This window comes from Thermobia domestica, chromosome 3 (assembly GCF_964235325.1).
Source record: "Thermobia domestica chromosome 3, izTheDome1.hap1.1, whole genome shotgun sequence".
Classification (NCBI taxonomy): domain Eukaryota; kingdom Metazoa; phylum Arthropoda; class Insecta; order Zygentoma; family Lepismatidae; genus Thermobia; species Thermobia domestica.
In genome coordinates this window covers 278,901,741-278,921,691 of record NC_137456.1, presented here as the reverse complement: position 1 = coordinate 278,921,691, position 19,951 = coordinate 278,901,741, and positions in this window count along the sequence as shown.

Here is a 19,951-nt window from a genome sequence, read left to right as displayed (position 1 = left end):
AGACGATTGAACCTACAACACTGAATGAAGTATAGTACTGCATTTTATAAAGGCATTTACTAAACTAAATAAAATACATTTGGAATTAAAAATACCAAAATCACTTGAAAAATGTTGTGATTTATGGAGTTTATTTTTGGGAAGCTCCGATGTAGCCGATAACTAAAATGCTTTATTTCTTGGAAGGTGCATCGTTATTCCGACGGCCAGTTAAGATTTTTGCATTAACAGTAATACTATCGACCTTGGTAGACCACTTGGTTTTCACAGTGTTGCATTACAAGATTTCAATATTAATGTATCACTTCAGTTTCTTAACTTTCCTACATTCATTAGGATAAAATTTCATGGAGATTATGGTATTACCAGTTGTATTTTTAAATAGTTGTTTAGAGTAACACGCTTTTTTTGCCTTAACAGGTATGTTATCAAACTTGTTAGGTCATTTGCTTTTCTGTATGTTACATTACATAAGATTTCAATACTATCGTATCATTTATCCTTTTATTATTGTATTTTCTGTATCCATTATGTGAAATTTGATAAAGGTATGCTAACACAAGTTATGCCATTAGATATTTGTGTAGAATTAAGCATTGTTTTGCAATAAATGTAACATTATCCGACTTAGTGCATATTAATTTGTTTTCTTCAAACTTTCTTTTATTTAAGTTCTGGTAATCTAGAGATTTGGTAATACATTGGAGCAGAACTGAAGAAAACATTCTAAGGAGACCTTAGGATGGAAGCCTGGCAATCGGAAAACAGTGGGTTCGATTTCATTATCTGCTGACGCAAATGAACTATATGTGTAAATACTGGAGTGGTATTCAAATATATAATTCTTTCCTGTCAGGTGGTTTTAGATGTTCAAAACAGACATTCAATTGTTCAATAACAAACCCTCAGTGCTTAAGATCAAGCCCTTCTGGTCCCATGCTTATTCTTTTGGTCTAAATACGAATGATTACTTAAAGAGAATTATTGTGGAAAAGTTGAGTGAAGGGATGGGAAACAATGAGCGAATTGTGAAATTTCAGGGCCAAGATTATGTCTACTACAAGTTGACATGATCTCAAAGCGAGCTAGAGACCTCTTGCACTAACTGTGAACTTTCTACCAATGAACCATCGTACTTCGTCTTTCCACAGTCAAGGTGTTTTATCATGATATAATATACAATTTTTAGTTCGGCATGTTCTAAAACTGAATAAAGGTTAGCTGTATTTTATTTAGGATTTTTAATGTAATAATTGATGCGATTACTTGGACGGGGTGATCCACACTAGCTCTGAGGTCAGATTTCAAAATTTGATCAAGCACGCTTGTCATCTCCTCGATTCTAAATAGTTTGTGTTTGGTGAAAATTTTGTTATTTTCGAAAACTTAAAATTCGCAGTGTAAAATTGCCTTGTTTGATACTCCAAAAACAGTAAACTAAATATTTTTCACACTCGCAGTATAACACTGCCGTAAGTAAAAATAGGCCTTAAATCCTTAATATTTCATAATTATAAGTTGTATGTCTATAAGGAAAATTTCTGTACACCAATGATACATACATACATATACGTATTGAACTAAAGGGTTTCCTGTACAGTTCTATTCTGGGAATGCGTTATTATCTCTGCTTTCATATTGCCTCCAAAATAGTAAATAGCATATTATAAATTAGCCTATATATAGTTAGTACGAATTCGGGTTTAATGTTCGGGTAACTTCCAGTGTATGAAGAGAGACGGTAACTTAGCTGTCTAACATGTTTACTTTCTTTTCGAAAAACGAGGTTATTCAGAATTTGGTAACTTAAATTTACCCCGAATTTTACACGTATCTACAGTATAACCCTGTTTCTCAAACTTCACGTCAGATGTTTTGTTAGGGCGTTTACGCAGCACCTTAGTCGTATTGTCTCCGAAAGCGTTTTTTTTTTTATTTTCTTTATTATGAGCACATGTCAATACCAGTATCCTTTTATATTTGAGGTATTATAAATTAAATTTCTATTTATTGTCCATTGGTATTCATAGAACAAACTACGTATTAGTTTATTGTAATAATAGGCTATTAAGGATATTTTAGGATAGATAGCGTAATGTTAGGATCATCAAGTCTAGGAGGCTCACGTGGGCAGCTCATGTAGCCAGGATGGAAGAAAGTAGGAACGCTTTTAAAATCTTAACTGGAAGACTAACCGGAAAACGACCATTAGGAAGACCTAGGCGCAGATGGGAGGACAATATTAAGATGGACCTCGCAGATATAGGAATACAAAGTAGAAACTGGATCCAATTGGCTAAGGATAGAAGTCAATGCAGAGCTTTTGTGAACGCGGCATTAAACCTCCGGGTTCCATAGGCCATAGAGTTAGTTAGTTAGTTAGTTTGCGTAATAAATTTCACAAACGTCAATACTAGGAGAAAAAGTGAAAGACCCTTGCATACGTAATTTCTAATTTGAGATTATCAACTGTAGTATAATAGTCAAATTTTTTGAATGTCAATGTTTCTTCTCTTTTCCTTCTTTCTTTCTTGACGGAACAATGTCACCAGTGAAGTTATCAACTACTCTCGGTTGATGAAGCACCGCGAGCTCAGAAAGTGAACCATTGTTTTGAACTAGTAATAATCCAAGGGTACGAGGGCAGAGCTGTATGCTGGGTATGACATCAGTGGAGTTTATTTGAAGCTTTCGGTGGATATGAGATCTTACTGCGGAATGGCTCGTTTCGTTGTCGTCAGCGCAGGATGTTCTTTTACGCACAATGGTATCCATACGCACCAGCTATCCGAAGTACTGTTAGCATAGGTAGTTTAATCCTCTGAAACAAACTCGTGAATTACCTCCACATAGTCCCATCAGACGGAGAGGATTACCTTGTACTTGAAATAGCCATGTTTCACGACAGGCACTGGCATCTGGCCATCATTATGCACTTCATGATTTCGAAAAATCTTAAACCAACTATATTCATACACACACACACACACACACACACATATATATATATATATATATATATATATATATATATATATATATATATATATATATATATATATACTCAACATTTTGCTGGGTATCTAAACCAACTATTCCCAGCAAAATGCGTCTAACATGGGTATTCGAGGAGTTTCTTGCACACACCAACTCGTCTCTATGCTTGAGCTAAGGTACATTCATGACAGACAATTCGCCAGTTTCTGAACCTTTTCCTGGCCGGAAGGTGCGTTTGTTATGGCCAATTTAGGGCGAACTCATGTACTAAAATAAAAATTCCCGAATTAAAATTGTTGTACTTCATTTTTGCGGTTGGCTAAACAAACACATGACTCACCACTACAGTAAGTACCATTATATATCCGTGCTAGAAAAGGCTTGTTTTGGTCCCATGACATGCACCGTACAGACGATGTACGTATATATTGAAGTACTGCAAACCTCGCGATACACAAGTCAGAACTACCATTCTAATTTGGAGACAATAAACTACACCATTCAACTTTCTTTGGTCTTCATGCAAGGAAATATACTGGTTGTACAATTCGTGTATTTATTATTGCTCATCTCCGACTTTATCTGCAGACTAGCAAGATAACTCACGTTTGGTCTACTGTGTATGCGGCTTTTACCGCGCCTGCTAAGTCTCCAGACCTAAATCGTATCTGACAATTCTGCAAATTCAGATGGATTGACGTCTGATTCTTAGATGGACGCTAATAACGCCTATACTCGAGTCACAACAAGATCTTAATGAAACATAGGATATCATACTTCAGACACGTTAAAAAAGGATATGTTCAACAGGCTAATCCAGCTGCTCGAATAATTGGCAGTGACTGTTTCGGTTACATGCCATGTTAAGGTGAGTATAGTTTTAACCATCCTATATTTATATGCGGTCGTAATATAGGAACCATTAGCACCTAGTGTCTTCTCTTCTTGTGTACCAAATATGAACCTTATTCTTGAATTCCTACAAATTATTTTAAAATGTATTTCCAAAAGTATAAATTTATAAACATATTGATGAAGGGTTAAAATAGGAAAATTTTCTTCTGTAGGGGGTAGAACTGATTATTCATTTGTTTTACAAATGAGATTATTGGTGCTGTGAATCTAAATGGGAATAAACATGACGATAGAAAATATTAGTTAAGGTGTGAAAAGAGTGAGAGGTCTAAATCATTACAAAACTGTCAAAAGCAATACCGTTGTGATAGAGAGTATTGTGACAACTATAGAAATCAAGATAAGAACGTACTGCTGGATAGAATATTGTAACAAGTCTGGTTAAATGACGAGTATTATAGTGCATAGAGAAGAAATGAAAACATCAGGAAAGTACTATTAATAAACGACTAAAATTCACCGACCTTTGTTCATCTCCTCTTTACTCAATCTGAATGAACAATTTACACAATTCAGAGAGAAAGGTCCTACAGGAAAAATTCCTGCACAGGGCTGATTGGAAAAAGACTCATCAGAAACTTCGATTCCATATAACTAGGAAAAGACAGAGAGAAAGAAGTGAATAATTCAGACAAACAATAATAATAATTTGAAAATAAGGCAGACAGTATCTGCAAGGTGCTGTTAGGCGTAAGTAATTCGTACTGTGTATAAATTTGAGTAAACAACAATTATCAAGTCATAGTGGTTCAGTAGTTGAGGTCGCTGGTTCGATCCCAAGCCATGTGAGTTCGTGGTGGGCAATATCGTGTATGTAGCTTTTCTCAGAGTTCTCTCATTTCCTCGCACACTCTCATTCCATCGCTTTTAAATATATTTATTCACTTCTGTTTATCATCCATCTTCTTAGTCTAAATTGCATAATCGTTTATTTTAATTTAAATTATTAGTTGATAACTCTCTTAGCCAAAAAAGCACAATCGTGGAACCTGAAGACAAGTTCATTAACTGTGCACCTAAAGTTGTGGTTTATAAGAAAATCGTTTATTTCATAGCATTCTGAAAATAATTTATTGTGTGGAAATAGTTTACTTAATAGCATTTTTTACAAGTGTCGTTCAAAGTTGACCGGGATTTTCGTACGTAAATAATCGATGAATAGCCGGATCATGATGAAACTTACGGGTGACGTAATGTATTCCTTCTCAAGTAACTAGCGCCCGGCATGACGTATTTGGCGCATGCGCAGCAGTTGCAGCGAACATGGCGGCAAGATGTGTGTCTGTGGCTGTGGAGCAGCGGTGTGTAATCAAATTTATTGTGAAGGACAAAGTTAAACCAGCTGAGATTTTCAGAAGATTGCATGCATAGTATGGTGAACAAACGATGTCACGGACAAGAGTGTACAAATGGTGTGAACAGTTTCGCGAAGGACGGGAACTGGTGACAAACGAAGCGCATGGACACATTCGCCTGACTGCAGCCACACCAGTGAATATCACACGTGTTGAGCAAGTGATTCTTGAGAATCGGCGAGTTACAGTGCGGGATATTGCTGCCGAGGTGAATATCAGTATCGGGAGTGTTGAGACAATTATTCACGACCACTTTCGCTTCTGCAAAATCTGTGCAAGATGGGTTCCCCGCCAGCTGACATTTGATCAGAAGAGGACACACATGACGGTCTGTGAACACCTTCTGAATCGGTTTCGAGCCGAAGGTGATGAATTGTTGCAGTCCATTCATCACGTATGAAGAAACATGATTGTACAATTCAAACATGGAGGGCGTTATCCATGTGGATTTTCTGGACAAAGGGAATATAATTAATGCCCAGTATTACTCCACATTGTTAAGTGGTGCTGTACGAATGTCCACTCGCAAGAAAAGACCTGGGATATTGTCTGGAAATATGATTCCTCTCCATGACAATGCCCACTTTCACACGGCCAATGTGACAACCCTGGCCGAAATGAACTGGGAAGTTCTGCCCATTCCCCCTACAGTCCAGATTTAGTCCTCAGTGATTATCATTTGTTTGCACCCCTGAAAGACCATCTGGGATGGAAGAAATTCAAGACAGATGAAGCACTGCGGAACGATGTCCTCTAGTGGCTACGAGAACAACCAAGTTCTTTCTACGCCAAAGGAATGAGGGAGCTGCCATAACGATGGCAACGGTGCGTCGACGCGCACGGAGAATACTTTGAAAAGCTGACATACTTTGGTGCTTGTTGTGCTATCTGTTTTCTCTGAAGAAATAAAAGTCCCAGTCAACCTTGAACGACCCTTGTAGATACTACCTGGCTTACATTTTACATTAATTTTATATATTATTCATTGTCTTACAAGTAATTTACAGAAAAAAAGTGGTGTGAGCTTAGGAAAGAGCAACATAGAAACTTAATAAAGTGAGAAGAAAAAACAGTGAAGAGAGTTGGGAATAATAGTAGCGTAACGGGAGGTAAAAGAGGATATTGTTGCAGAAGAAATTGCTATTGAGAGACATCGTATTAGATACGGTGTAAGGGTAAGAAAATAGAAGGGGAGATACTACATTAAAGGCTAAAAAACTTACGATTTCTATGCGAATACGAATGAGGTAGATGAAGTTATTCATATAGGGAACATTCTAAATTTGTGTTAAGAAATTGCAGGTGTTAGTATATAATTGCAATGAGAAGTTAGACTTCGCTTCTCGACCAGATAGCGTGCATGCCTTTAGTGAAAAGGATCCCGGGTTAAATTCTGTTGGGAGACAATTGAACGGATTGGGGTGATTTGTGTTCAAGCTTAAACTGTAAGTCCTTGCCTCACGCAGCTCTGTGCTGAAGAAGGGCGCTGAACTTTTTTAACGAACAACGATGATGAATTATATTGTAATCGGTAGAAACTAGAGAGCACTCTCTAGCTCTTAGTAATTCAAGTAATTCTCAAATTGAGGCACGCGAGCATTCTGTTCTCTTGTGTTCTTAAATATTAACATGCCAAAGATGCCCGTAGTGGATCATATCGAAAAGTACAGTCGCGGCGGCTCTTGAGGAAAGTCACACCGATAGATGTCGCTATAGGCTATGGAAAGCAAACTTCATTCAGCTTCATAAACTAGTACACAAGATTTGGTACATTCCATAAGCTTTCTTCCCTTAACTTGTAGCAATGTTTTAGCAATGTCATTTCCTTCGAAAACATAAACTATTTCAATAAGTATGTTTTTCAAGTAGTACCCGTGTTGTCATTCAGCAGGATCACCCGAACCGGTTGTTAAAATTTCTTTGTCGCGGAACCGGATGCTGAAATTGTCTCTTCCTATCTAAATCCAGTACATAGAAAAAATAAATAATTCTGACATATTATTTTTTCAAAATCAATATACAGGATATTAAGTACTCTATAATTTTATGTGACTTAATCCTCTTACTAGTATCACTGGAATCAGTAATAACAATATAATCATATAGTAAAAATAGACCTGTTAATACTAAGATAACTTACTGTACTGGTGATATACCGATTGTTAAATGATTTGAAAAATACCAATAACGATAATAATAATAACCCACTAGATATTACCACTATTGGTATTAGAAAAGTACCAATAAAGATAATAATAATAATTACCCACTATAACCCACCCAATTGCTTTGAAGATATTACAGAAAAACTCAAAAATTAGCGGTAGTTAAATTTCGCTGTAGTGAAAACCCTTAATAAGTATGATGTAGATGTTATATCAGTCACACCATTGATGGAGCTCCCGTGACGCGGAAGTGGTCTGATAACTTTTGAATGAAATAAAGAAAAAAATATGTGCATTAATTTACAAAACGAGATTAGAAAGGTTTTTGCAAGAATCGAAACGGAATAGAAAGAAATCTTGCAGAATAGAGATGAGACGTTATTTCCAGTCTATAATTAGAATAAAATATTCCTCTCAAAACATTATTTGTAATACTTAGTAACTTATTTCTGTTTACGGACAGAAATTTGTAAAAAAAAATCGACAGACGTTTGTGTCTCCCTAAATAGTCTTACATCCAGTCTTAAGAACGAATTATTATGATGGAGTAACGGTTAGCTATTATATATCGTCACATGAGAACAAGACGAACGTAACTCCAAAAATGCGGTTTCCGTTTTCTTCATGTTTGAACATAATTTTGAAAGCCTCACTTGGTGTAAATGGAGCGTAACGCCATCTGTTCTCCTTGTCGATCATCTGTTGTAATGTAGCTCAATTACCAGCTTATTAAAAACACATCTCTCTAAGAAAATAATATTTTTGTCCTCTCACCTGTAAACCTACGAAAATGGAGTTAACGTTCCTCTGGTTTTCATGCGACGATATGTAGTACGATAGAAAGATCGTTAGTAGGGCGCGGTGGCTCAGTGGTAGAGCGTTCACCTCCGGTGCTTGGGGTCCCTGGTTCGATCTGAGCTCGCACCGTGTGGACTTTGTGGTGGACAAACACAGTGTTCGTGGGTTTTCTCGGGGTTCTCTCGTTTACTCCCACTTTCTTCATTCCACCATTTAATTCATTTCTTGTAATCACAGTCTCCTTTAGCATAACCGGCATAACCGTGGGACGTAAAACTCAAAGATTTTTTTTTTCAAAGATCGTTCTAGTACTCGGGTTAGTGAACTTCTTTTTTCCTGTTTTGTTTTTTTAATACGTAATGGCTATAATGCTGCACGTCCATCAGAATCAGTGATGAAAATGGAAACTTAATTGAAAACCAAATGTTGCAGTTAACAAATACCACATGTAAGTATTATTATTATTATTATTATTATTATTATTATTATTAATAATAATAATAATAATAATAATAATAATAATAATAATAATAATAATAATAATAATAATAATAATAATATGTAAAGGAAGTTAAACAATGACTTACAGAAAGAAACAGACAAAGCAAGAGAAGAGTTTTATGACATGGAACAATGAGAGTTGGGAAATATGAGGAAAAGTACAGGGAGATGAAATCTATGGAAGTTCGGAGGAAGCAAAGGGTATTAAAATGCAAGTAGAAAATAGGAATAAAAATGTTGTCGGCGAGAGAGATGAAGTCTGAGGAAGATGAAAGAAATATGTTGGACATATACCAGAGTAGAGATAGACCGTGTGGCCTAGACGATGAATTAGAGAATGTAGTACGTGATGATAAAGGGATGAGTTAGAATAAGCTATATGAGAAATTACGAATAGGAAGGCAACCCGTACAGATAATGTCTAACCGAATTCATTAAGAATAGGGAAGACAAGGACAAGAAAAAGTTTTTTCCCGACTTTGCAATGAAATATATGAAACAAAAGAGTGGACAAAAGATTTCTTGAAGACGGATCATGATACAGATGGCTAAGAAAGCGAACCAAGAGAGATATGAGATTTATAGAACTATTAGTCTCATATCGCATGCAGCCAAAATTTTGCTTTAAATATTGAACAGGAGGTTGTATGAAAGAACAAAGAAAAAATGAACACTTCGGGTTCAGCAAAGAGCACAGGAGATGGAATTGAATTATTAAGGGTACTCAATGAAAGGTTTACAGAAAATGGGAAGGACATAGATGTTATATTTATTGATCTAGAAATAGCGTTGGAGTGCGTGCATTGGGCATTGTTGTTCGTAGCATTGAAGAACGTTGGTTGGTATGGAAAGATCAGAGTTGAGAGACTCGTAAGGAACGTATATATGAACCAATAAGAAAGTGTTAGAATAGGGGAGGAAATGACAGAGGAGAATGCAGTTGGGAGGATTCGACAGGGATGCTGTCTCTTTCCTACGGTATTAATATATATTTAGAAGAGATAGTGAAAACGAACATACCTAATGAAGACATTTTGATAGGAGGTAGAATAATTAGGTGTATATGATTTGAGTTGATTTTGAGGTTAACGTCCCGTTCAGCAGCGAGGCTATATGAGTCGTGCACCTACTGATTAAAGTGGAATCCGAAGCACATGAGCTCCCGCCAGGAATCGAACCGGGTCTCCCACGCCAAAGTCGCCTACGCTAACCACTTAGCCACGAAGGATCTCTATTAGATGTATATGGTTTGTAGATGATATGGCACTTGTTGCGGAATCTGAAAAGAAAACCAGTAATTTGTTTGAAAACTTGAGGAAGGGCTGTAAAGAATATGGAATGAAAATAAATGTTAGAAAACAAAAGCCATCGGTGTCAAATCTTGCACTTCGGAACTATAGAACTTCGGAGAAATAAGAAGGTTGTCAGCGAGAGATATGAAGTCGTAAGAAGATGGAAGAAATATGTTGAGGACTTACGCCAGAGTAGAGATAGATCTTGTGGCCTTAATGTTGAGGTAGGAGGGGAGAAAATTGAACAGGTGACTGGTTTTTGATATCACGGTAGTATTATTAGTGATGCGAACATGAAGTAAAAGCAAGGATAGGAATGGCGAAAGAAGCATTTACGAGGAAGAAAATACTATTTTGTGGGAAATTGAATAAAGGGTTGAGGAAAAGACTCATAAAATGCTTCATGTAGAGTACGGGGAAGAAATACATATATAATACGAAAGTGATGGAAACCTACTGGAACCTTGCGAAATGTGTGAGTGGAGAATAAATGAGATACTTACCTGGGTGAAGCGTTAAACGAATTAAGGAGTATAAGAAATGTTGGGGGAGAAGGACAATTTTAGATACTATTGAAAATGAGGAAGAGAAACTAGTTGGGATATTGACTAAGAAGGAACTATGTTATGAGGGAAGTTCTAGAGGGTATGGTGGCAGGAAAGAGAGGCGAAGGAAGTTACAATTGATGGACGATATGAAAACAGAAAAAATGTACGTGAAGAGGAAGAGGTTAACTCAAGACCATGAAAACTTCGCAGTTCCAGAAAATGATCTGCGAATAATGTCATAATATATATGATTCTTCTTCTTCTTCTTCTTCTTCTTCTCCTTCTCTGATTATTATTATTATTATTATTATTATTATTATTATTATTATTATTATTATTATTATTATTATTATTATTATTATTATTATTATTATTAATAATAATAATAATAATAATAATGAATTGAGTGAGATTTAAAATTGCTACTACTCTACTTGCTGCATTGATTTTGTATCCTGACAACAGGTATGAGAATACGCTTATTGACTGCTTTACGTGCGTGATGAAAATGACCTTGTATACGACTTCAAATGTCATTCAATTTTCTCGGGATGTTCCCGACGGGGTTTGAAGTTCACCTCTGTGTACATGTTCACGTCAGTATCTGCCCTTTAGAATTCTATATGTATTAAGCCATTAAGTGCAAATTACTAACTTAAATTTTTGTAATTTAAAGATTCTGAACTTAAAATTTCCTAAAATTTATTCTGACTTATTTTTTAACTGGGAAGAAACTAGATACTTTTCTAGAAAATGTTCCCATATGAAAGACAAGAGAGCAGAGCGTCTCGCGAAACCTTGAACATTATTCCTCTGCTGGATCCATATCCCTTGCATCAACCTATAGAAGCGTAGGAGAAACACCACCTGAGAAATTAAAAGTTCAAAGGCTCACGATGTGTAGTAGTACCTGTGAAAAGGCGTTTGCTGTACTGTCTTATGTTAACAGGACTGCCTATTTTGATAATTTTAAGCTGGATTTGTAAGTGACAGAAACAGACCGCTATTTCTTCTTGTTTGTTTTTATTTTAAACCATTTTTCGAGCTCCCTCTATAAAATGTTAAATTGTTTTAACGTAACCTGGAAGAACATTAGTATATATGTTCTGTCCCTATGTGTCTCCAACATCAGAATTTAAAAAAAAAAAGAAGAAGAAGAAGACCTCTAATCAAAAGTTGAGATGTATTGGCACTTCTATCACTTATGTTTCTCGTGAGAGTGACAAGTGCGAAATTCAAGCGATATGATGACGGCTAGCTTTTCTCCCTGTGTGTTTATGGATTATTTTGTTATGTGGTGGTGGTGTTTAGACGTCTGGTCATGGAATCGGATTTGACAAACCCGATTTTAATTCTGCGGCTTATTTGCTGGATAGTAATTTCTCAACGTTGTCCTTTGAGCAAAAACCGAAGTTAAAACGATAAGTAAAAATACCATATTTGATTTGAGCCAACAAGATAAAAGGTGCATTCATAAGTTTAGAAATTCATGGTACGGCAAACACGAATGGCTCTGCGGGACTGTGATAGAAATAATTTCAGAACAAAGCAAAGAAACCTGCCGTGTCTCAATCCCACATAAGGTGTGCACAAAGTTAACCGGGTTGACATAGAGCATGCGTTATCAGAGGGTTTTAGATTGAAAGCAATTAATCACAAGAATTCGTTGCAAAGAATGGGATACGGACAAAATCTCGAGGCCGAAACATCGCCGCCTAAAACCTTGCGGGACAAAATCTCACCGGGACAAAACCTCGTGTGGTCAAAACGTGGCTGCCTAAAATCATGCGTTGCCAAATCTCGCCATCCAGAACCTCGTGAGTCAAAATCTCGCTTGGCTAAAACCTTGCAGAATGAAACCTTTCCTTAAAATTTACCCAATGAGTTTCTTAATATACAATTCCATATTACAAATAATAATAATATGATACAAAACATCGTGTAAGTGGGCTTTCTTGGGGTATTCCTGTTTCCTTCCACTTTCTTCATTCTATCATTTCCTTCATTCTGATCATCTACGTCTCCTTTAACCTACAGGACATAATCAAGGGATGTAAAAACTCAGATATTATTTCATACTTTCATAAATATTATTCGATTTTGATAAAATTTTCTAAGATCACCGTCAAAGTGAAACAAAAACCATCCCAGGCTCAAACCCCATCTATGTTGAAAAGTTGATGGAGACTGGTCGGGTGGTTCAAGAGTTATTAGGTCACAAGCTCAGCCACTTTCGTTTGTATGTATTTCTATATGTTTCCCCCTTCCCGTCAAAGTGAAATGGTAAAAACCATTCCAGGCTCTAACCTGATTTGTGTGGCAAATTTGATCGAGATTGTTCTCGTGATTCAAAAGTTATAAAGTTTTATTTATTTTTATATATCTCCCCCTCTTCTTTGTTGCGCCGTCAAAGTGAAATTACAAAAGACATCCCAGGCTCGAACCTCATCTATATTGAAAATTTAATGGAAATCGGTCGGGTGTCTCGAGAGGTATGGTGTCACAAACATAGCCATTTTCATTTTTATATATATAGATTTTCAAAGCATGCAGTAGAATTTTTCTTGTCTTTATTTTAATGCAATTATGTGTTATTACAAAATATATACATATACCAATATATAGAGCATTCTACATGGAAGAAATCGTCGTAACGAGATTTTATAGTGACGACATTTCTTCCCAGGTGAGATTACGTCCGCGTAGTTTAGATCATTCGAGATTCTGTGTTCAGAGATCAGGGGTGCAAGGTTTTGGGCAGGCGAGATTTTGGGTATGGCGAGAGTTTGGGACGCGAGGTTTTGGCCAGGCAAGGTTTCGGCCCAGTGAGATTTCGGGCCGCGAGGTTTTGGACGGCGAGGTTTTGGCCAGTGAGATTTTGGTCTCCGAGGTTGTCGCCGCAAGGTTCTGGCCGCGAGGTTTTGTACCCAATCCGCAAAGAACAGAAAAATTGAAGACTTTGGGACAAAAACAGGTTTTTCAAAAAGTGAAAGTGTAAAGGAGATAGCATCACAACGGTTTCCACTCATCCGATTTTCTTCAAACTTGGCACATATATAGTAAAACAAAAATAAATCAATACGTATTTTTTTTGTTTCTTTCGGAAAATAGGTTAAGAGGGGCAAAGGCCCCTTTTCAAAAATTGGCCCTCTTGATTAAAAGGGCCACATTAAAGAAACGGAACTCTAACGATGCAAATATGACTTCAAAGTAGGAAATACGGGTTTTGTCGTTTTTGCAAGAAAAAAGTTTCAGGGGACAATGGCTCCCTTCGAAATGGCAAAGAACCCGCACAATCTTTACGGAAATTAGATTTCAGTGGAATTGTTTAAAATCGTGATATATTGTAGATATTGTGTACATGAGAAAAAGTCTCAATGGGCACAACCAAAAATCACTGACCGTTTGGCCACTACAGTGCCACCTTTTTGAAAACAGTCGAAGATTACGATATTCTGGATTTCAGTAAAAATGACCGAAACCGTGATATGTTGTAGATATATTGATCCTGAAAAAATTCTTAACGGACATAACCACCAATCACTGACCCTTTGGCCACTACAGGCCACTTTCTTGAAAGCAGCCGAAGATAGTGATATTCTGGATTTCGATGGAAATGACTGAAACTGTGATATGTTGCAGATATTGTGATGGTGAAAAATAGTCTCAATAGGCACAACCACCAATCACTGACCGTTTGGCCACTACAGGGCCACATTTTTGTGAGCAGCGGAAGGTAACGGTATTCTGGATTTCGGTAAAAATGCATAAAACCGTGGTATGTTGTAGATATTGTGATCCTGAGAAAACGTCTCAATTTGTACAACAATCCATCACTGACCGTTTGGCCACTATAGGGCCACTTTTTTACAGGACGGGTAGGGATTTCAAGAAAATCGCAGATCTTTACCTTGATGGTCCTAGTACCCCTTCTAATTGTCACAGGGACATTAATTATACCTCATTTTAAAGGTTATGGAACACAGATTCCATCGTGCTAACTTTTGTGCCCCTCATGCCAAACCTGTAGAATAAGAAGAAGAAGACGAAAGTTTTGAAGAAAATGAGATATTTTGTTTTAGGAAATTTGTCAAAAGCTGGCAACACTGTTACTTGTACACAGGCAAAATATTTTCACGTGTATGCCAGTCATTGGGTACAACCATGCAAAAAGTGAAGGGCGAAAGTTCAATACCAAGTGAGAAAAAATTCCGAATATGATTTCTACGAAAAAACAAGAAATAAAATTTTTGAGTTTTACGTCCCACGTTTATGCCGGCTGAGCTAAAGGAGACGGTGATGATGAGTAATGAATGAAATGGTGGAATGAAGAAAGTGGGAGGAAACGGGAGAACCCGAGGAAACCCACGCACACGGTGTTTGTCCATCACAAAGTATATTTTCTACGTGAATCAACCTGTACATATTTTTCGAAATATTTTGGTCTACCCTGACGTCCTTAATTGGCACAGAGATATAAGCCATACCTCATTTGAAAGCTTGTGAGACACAGATTTCAACAAGGTAACTTCTGTGCCTATCGTGCCCAACCCGTAAAAGAAATTCAAAGAGAAATTCAAAAGAATTGAAACAAAAAATACATTTTCCCGAACTTTTCAAAACTGTTTTGTCGTTCGCAAGAATGGCCATACACAGGGTATCATTAGTTAGGATGTTTATATATCTTTATTGATACCATCTTCATGCTTGTAGCTCCTTTGGAGGGAGAGTCTCCCTCCCCCAAATCCTGAGGGGGAGGAGAACTTGTACATCCAACTTCTCCCCCTACCCTTCCGCTGCTGGACTCCCGATGTAGACGAAATGCACACCGTTGGAAAGTTTGATCTTTCCTAAAGAGACAGACACCTAAATCGTCTCTTTAGGTTAATTCGGAGCGAAGAGTTGGAGGTTTAAACTGCAGGCTCAACTCGTGAGTCGTTCGTCCTGTAAAGGTTAAATGATGAGAAGGTAATGGTATTCTTGATTTCGGTGTAATTGATTGAAACTGTTATATGTTGCTGACCGTTTGGCCACTACGAGGGCCTTTTCTTCTTTCTTTCTTTTTTCTTTTTCTTTCTTTCTTTCTTTCTTTCTTTTTTTCTTTTTTTTTTTTTTGAAACAGTAGAATGTAATTGTATTCTGAATTTCGGTGGAATTGCTTCAAGCCATAATATGTTGTTAATACTGGATCCTGAGAAAAGTTTCAATGTGCACAAGCACCCATCACTGACCGTTTGACCACTTAAGGACCACGTTTTTTGACAACAGCAGAAGGTAGGTCTGGATTTCGGTGGAATTGGTTGAAACCGTGATATATTGTAGATGTTGTGACCCTGAGAAAACGTCTCAGTGGATACAACCACAAATCACTGACCATTTGGCAAGTACAGGACCACATTTCTTAAAACAGCAGAAGGTAAGGATATTCTGGAATTTAGGTGGAATTGTATGAAGCCACGAGAAGTCCTATCCAACAACCCGGAAAAGGGATGGGGAGAGTAGTGTGTAACATTTAAGCATAGACAACATTCCGATGTTCATCTTGAGGGACAAAGGAAAACCCTGGAAAGCACTAGACAATTTTTCTCAGGATCATAATATCTACAACATATCACAGTTTCAGTTATTTTCATCGAAATCCAGAATATCGTAATCTTCGGCTGCTTTCAAAAAAGCGGCCCTGTAATGGCCAAACGGTCAGTGATTGGTGGTTATGTCCGTTAAGATTTTTTTTTTCAGGATCAAAATATCTACAATATATCACGGTTTCAGTCATTTTTACTGAAATCCAGAATATCGTAATCTTCGGCTGCTTTCAAAAAAGCGACCCTGTAGTGGCCAAACGGTCAGCGATTTTTGGTTGTGCCCATTGAGACTTTTTCTCATGTACACAATCTCTACAACATATCACGATTTTAAGCAATTCCACCGAAATCTTATTTCCGTAAAGGTTGTGCGGGTTCTTTGTCATTTCGAAGGGAGTCATTGCCCTCTTAAACTCTTTTCTTGCAAAAACAACAAAACCCGTATTTCCTACTTTGAAGCCATCTTTGCATCGTTAGAGTTTCGTTTCTTTAATGTGGCCCTTTGAATCAAGAGGGCCCATTTTTGAAAAGGGGCCTTTGCCCCTCTTAATCCATTTTCCGAAAGAAACAAAACAAAAACGTGTCGTTTTTTTTTTCGATGTACTATATATGTGCCAAGTTTGAAGAAAATCGGATGAGTGGAAACCGTTTTGAAGCTACCTCCTTTACATTTTCATTTTTTGGACTTAACCTGTTTTTGCCCCAAAGTCTTCATTGTGAGCATATTAATTGATATTGTTTGTCATTTGCCGGTGCAAGAATTTCCATTTAGAGGGCACAGGGAGGGTTAGAGTCTGTAAATATAGGGAATTATTTAGAAACGTTGGCCTTTTTTTTAACTACAGTAGAAACACGATTAACAGTCACCCTCGGGACCGGGACCATGATGGTTAAGCGAATTGACGGATAACATAAATATCGTTATAAACCTCTACAGTAAGTAGATTTAAAAGGTTCTGGAAGAAATAAATAACCTTATACAAGTGAATAATGCATGTCCATGCTTTTCTCCATAAGGGTTTCAGTATTGTACCAAGTTTTGTGTGGAAACTAGCATGACCGGAAGTGACGCATGACTATTTCAGTCCATTTCGCTTTCACTTTATTTCGTGCTCTGCACGGCGTCAATTACGGCATATTTAAAGTACAGTACTGTCCGGAGCAGTGACGGATAACAGAGAGTGACGGTTAATCGAGTTTCTACTGTATTTAGGAATCATTTATGAAGGATCACTTACAAGTAGAAGGCAGAGTTTGGTAAGTGAACTTCAGGGCCATTTTTTGCGAGGTGGTAGTGCACATTTAAAGAGTTAATATTACAAACTGGGAGAGCGCAATGGCCAAAAATAACCGAGAAAAACCGTCTTAAAATTTTCTACTCGCTGCATATATCGTACGACGAGCGAATTTACCAAGTGACGGTGTGGCAGAGTGAGTAAAATCTGTAACTTATGTGTAAAGTGTCCCGGGTTGGATTGCTGTTCGAGTCGTACATTTTTCTATCTTCAACCAATAAAGTAGGCATTTGTAACTGTAAGTAAAATATTAATTCAGCGTATGTTTATAATGAATAAAACAATAGAAATTTTCAAATCACTTGTAAAATCTTTCAATGTTCCATGTTAACTGCCAAACAAAATTTAATATATTCCCTAAATATACTGATATCACGAGTTATATTATGGTTACGACCAGTGGCGTATTTACGATTCTATTTCGGGGAAGCTCTGAATGCCAACTTTAGTCCTGGAAACGGTAAAATTCTCCAAGATATTTCACTTACTTTAATATAGTAATTAACGTTTCTGGGGGCTTAAGCCCGGAAGCGCCCCGCTTAAATACGCCACTGGTTACGACAGTCATTTTGTAATAAATGTTCTTGACGCTTCGTGTCTACACCTGTTGACAGTTTGCGAATTACAAAGAAGTTGAGGGGGAAATCCCCTTTGCTAATACTGGATGTTGCTATAACCAAAGGAGATTTCCTCCTCATTCCCCTTGTAATTCGCAAACTGTCTACAGATGTAGACATGAAGCGTCAAGAACATTTTTTACACAACGACTGCGGTAACAATAATATTTGCGGAATAGATTAAATTTTGTTCCTACCGTAGTTAACATGGAACGTTGAAAGATTTTACAAGTGATTTTGAAATTTCTACTATTTTATTCATTAGAAATATATAGTGAATTAATATTTTACTTATAGTTACAAATGGCTACTTTATTGGTTGAAGCAAAAAAAGAAAAAGATGTATGACTTGAACAGAAATTGAACTCAGAACCCTTTATTTATGCGTCAAAGATTTTTCTCACTTTGCCACGCCGACACTTGATAAATTTGTGCGTCGTACATTATACGCAGCGAGTAGAAAATTTTAAGACGGTTTTTCACTGTTATTTTTGGCCATTGCTCTCTCCCAGTATGCAATATTAATTTTTAAAATGTACACTACCAACTGGCAAAAAATGGCCCCGAAGTTCACTTACCAAACTCTGCCTTCTTGTTAGTCTGAAAACGTGTTAAAGAGGACCTCTAGTGACATTCAGAACGAGTGTTTTGATTCAAGCAATAACGACTGCAATTCAGGAACACGTAAGAAATGAAATTGAAAAAGTACTGTTTATATCTGTTCATGGAGACGAAAACAATAGACGTGTCAGTTAAGTCTCGAATGAGCATAATTTCTCGCTATTGTCAAAATGACAAGTTGAAGAAAGATCTTTAGAATTTTATGATGTTTCTGCAAATGAAACGGCTAATGCCATAACTTGTCTAATTAGTACTACTTTAAGAAATTGGAATATTTCGAGGTCAAAACTTACTGTCAAACAGATGAAGGCAGCAGTGTAATTTTCGGTTTTACAGTGGGGAGCGATTATTAAAAAATCTTACCCATTAGCCATTTTAACTATACTCATCAACTTAATTTAATCTTCATTGTGTAAATTACATTGATTATTTTAAAAAATGAAGTGTTGACGCTTCCAATTACCTCATCCATCACCACACAGTGGAAGTGTCATTCACGAGCAGTACAGACAATCAAAATGCACTACAGTGAGATTTGCAATATAATTGAGCACATTATCGCAACTGATGACTGGTATAACGAGTCAATCCTATTTGTGATTGTGTTAAATAATATTTTTAAAATTCCACAATTTATATTCTTGCTTTGTTTGTATGGAAAGTTCTTTATTTATACTGATCATCTGTTTAATGTCCCAGTCAAGAAGCTGCATCACATATAAATTTGTGCATAAACGAAATTTGAACAACAGTAACAAACTTAAAATCCTTAAGATGTGATAACACTGTACAGCAAATTAAAAATGAAATTTCTTCCCTTTGCCCAGGAACGCATGTCCTTTTTAAAAATCAAAAGAGACTTTTATTTAAAATTAGCTGAAATACCCATTCTTCGGATGGGTCAGATAAAATATTTAAGTAACCAAACTGAATAGCCAAAGGAAAAAAATATGGGTCATTTTCTACTACTTTTACGTATCCCAGTAAACGCTTCCTGATTCCTCTGGTTCGAATTAAAAAAAAAGTCTGGCCCCCAGCCGATGGGGGCTATATTTGGAAGTCAATACCTGTGGGAGTATCACCATTCATCTCAGCAACCTCGAAAACTATGGATTTCACACTAATATTGATCATTTTGGATTATTTTTACATGTCTCGGTATCCCCCCACGGTGACTCGAAGCCGAATGGGGTGAATTTGGAAGTTAATGCGATCGGAGTTTCACCCTTGATCTCAGTGACAACGAAATTTATGAATTTGAC